Raw genomic sequence first — 3,132 nt, forward strand, 5'->3', positions numbered from 1 at the left:
AATTAAAAAGATCTGGATCACTTTGTTCATTTCCTTCATAAACCTTCATAAGTATAAAAATCTTCCAATAATATTCGTTGCATTTCACCTGCACGTTTTCTATTATATATTTGCATAGAAATTAATGTGCATTCACCCAGAGATTGCCATACATTGTAAGAAAATTCTTTCTTTAAAAGATTATATGCTTCACGTCTCTTATTGTTTACATAATCATAAAGCTTCCTTATATCGTTTATACTTGGAGCTATTTCCACTTTTTGTCGTGTAATATGTGCTCTTGTTTCCATTACTGTTTTATTAACTGAATGACTATAATCTTCTTTACGAAGTGAAAGGAAATCTTCAACTAAAGCTTTTTTAATGGGATCATGATTTTTAATACATTGTGATTTCCACAATTCTCCAACTTCTTTTAATAATGTACCTAATTGAAACGCTGTAGAAGCTGCACCGAACTTTTGAGTTTCTGGATTGTATCGAGCTACTTCATATACTACTTTAATACAATCTTCGTAATATTGTGGCTCATATAATGAGGCAAAATCTGTAATTTTGTTATTTATTTCTTTTAAAGCTTTTAAAAATCGTCCAACTGTTCGTAATCGATTTCGCACCATGTCGTGCTGGTGCTGTGGCTTATACTTCATACAAAGTTTGTTACCATATCGAATAATTAATTCGTCGTATCTGATAAGACGCGTAATAGAATCTTCTCTTAATACCGGAAAAATGACTTTTTTTAGAGTTTTGGAAGCTACTTCGTTAATTCTTCCAAGAATAGTTCGTCCCAAAACTGTTATTGTTCGATTTTTAGAATATTTAAAATTTAAACATTTTCGAACATGATTTCGTAAAGTATTTTTTGAAAAAAATCCGTAACATTTGACACATACTCCATATTCATTAGCATTTTTAATAAACCACTTCTGGTTCGGTCGTCTAACGACATGTAACTTGCCATTATTCAACATCTTGTTTGTATTAAATTCAAATTCTCCTTTCCGTCGTATTGTTTCTATTATTTTTTTACGTTCAAAAGATCCTTTTGGTAATTCAGCGAATTTCTTGACATCTTTTTCATTACGGTGTACACTTTCTAAATGTCTTGCAATTTTCGATTTTGGTAACTTACAATAAAGACAATAATATTTTTTTGTGCCGCTACAAGAATTATCAATTGTAAGTAGTGCGTCATCACATCCTGACGTGCCCGTTGCATTTGCCGTTGACGACAAATTAAATTTAGTTGATATATTTAAGCTACTGTTAGATGCATTTGGTACATTTTCGTTTATTTCGTCATTGCTCTCATATTCTGTATCCGTAATTGAACCTTCTGATGGTTCGTAAGTTCTGTCTGATTGGTCATCATCATTGATATCTTTGTTATACTGTTTCTCTACGAACTTATGCTCTACTTGTTCTGTTACTGCAATACTGTCTAATTCTATGCTTTCTAAATGTAATGAAAAAAATGTAATTTTATTAAGTATGTAAGTAATATTTTAATAAAACTTATATACAAGTTGTCCACCCTTATAGAAATATCATACTAAGAATCATTGATAATTACTTATTTTCAGTATTAAAAATACTGAATAATAAGTAATTATCAATGATTCTTAGTATGATATTTCTATAAGGCCAGAACTATCATACAATACTTTAATAACATATCCAGAATAACATATTCTGGAAATCAGTTATATAATCGCGAATATTTTAATAGAAAAATATCAAGCGTACAGTATTTTTTAACTATAAGTGATTATAATTTACGAATTTTGAGCGTTCAAATCTATAACTATGCGTGAACGATATATATCAATTTGTAAATGTTACTGATTTTCTGAAATTAGCTCGTATTGATTTTTACATTTCCAGGAAACTTTACTTTTTGTTTTTAAAGTATCACAGCAATCAGAATATAGCAATCAAGATATGGAGCAATAACAAATTTTAAGTCATATTTAAGATACTAACAATGTACTAACAATTTACTAAATGATCATTTTTTAGGTGGAATTTTAAATGATCATTAAATTTTTTATGAAGATAAAGGAATATGAATATTATGCAATTTGAGTATATAATATTAAGATTCGTTGTTAATAATTAATTTGATTACTATGATCTAATTGTTTTAATATATATATTTAATACTTCATACTTTACCTAAAATGGCAAAACCGGTAGAAAATTTATAATAGGTTTCCTAGCATTAATATATTAAAAAATAAAAAAATAAAATCAGCTAAATTGGGAAGTTAATAGATAGAAAATAAAAAGTTATTTGAGAAAAGCAATAACAATTGACAGATCGTTATACCACATGCACGCATAGTTATGAATGTGAGCGAATAAAATCTACACGATATTATTGACAAAATTAAATAATCTACAACTCAGAATTAATTAAGATCTTAACATTTTTATATTAGAACTGTCGACTTTAATTAAGCTCTAAGATGTTATATAAGTATTGTATAATAGTTTAAGGATGCCTGTATGATATATTAAGCAACACTCAGTATGAGATACGATTTTCATTCCGACTTCAGAGTTGACGCCTATTATTCTCTCCTTGCTGTTTTGCGACGCTCGACGTCAGGAACGGCTCTATCATAAATGGAATGAAGTCAGGCCTTCTGTCACATCGAAAATATATGCGGAATTATATAATTGTTAGAAAAACTTATACATATATTATATCATGGTTATATATACAAGTTTTTCGCGTAGAAGTATCAATCCGCATATATATCTAATCTGGCAGAAAATCCAACCATATTGTATTTATAGCTCGGCCGCTCTTAATGCAGTGTCGCGGGTCTTACAAGGAGATGACGCCAATTAGGAAATCGCTTTTCCAACGAGTCATAGTGCGTTCGATAGCTTACATGTAGCTAATAAAAACCCTAAAGGCGTTTGTGCCAATGGGCCTTCGTTTAGGAGAAATTACAAAACAAAGTTAGGGTCACGCAACTATGTCCCATGTAAAGAAGAACATTAGAATCTTTTTCGAGTAAGCGGTGTAGCTGAGCCGACTAAGGCTCCCGTCCATACATTTTTGCGCCGGCGGCGTGCGTTCGAGTCCCGCCAACGACTGCTTCGCTTTTTTTTTTTTTT

The 3,132-nt window shown here is 30.4% G+C and overlaps 1 protein-coding gene across 7 annotated transcripts in view; it reads right to left on the reverse strand.

The window, feature by feature from the left end:
- The window catches only part of LOC116852732 (uncharacterized protein PFC0810c-like), a 9,148-nt gene that overhangs the window by 2,283 nt on the left and 3,733 nt on the right, over nucleotides 1–3,132 (reverse strand). For 4 of the 7 annotated variants that reach the window (XR_004379847.1, XR_004379848.1, XR_004379844.1 and 1 more), the window contains exon 3: nucleotides 44–1,459. The exons of 1 other annotated variant lie outside the window; for it this stretch is intronic. The gene's annotated coding sequence lies outside the window, so the exon portion shown is untranslated. Of the gene's footprint in view, nucleotides 1–43; nucleotides 2,459–3,132 lie in introns of those variants that run through there. 2 more of the 7 variants (XR_004379845.1, XR_004379846.1) reach the window with 2 other exon arrangements.

Source organism: Odontomachus brunneus, unplaced genomic scaffold (genome assembly GCF_010583005.1).
Source record: "Odontomachus brunneus isolate Ranch 3 - 2012 unplaced genomic scaffold, Obru_v1 Obru_scaffold_252, whole genome shotgun sequence".
Taxonomy (NCBI): Eukaryota; Metazoa; Arthropoda; class Insecta; order Hymenoptera; family Formicidae; genus Odontomachus; species Odontomachus brunneus.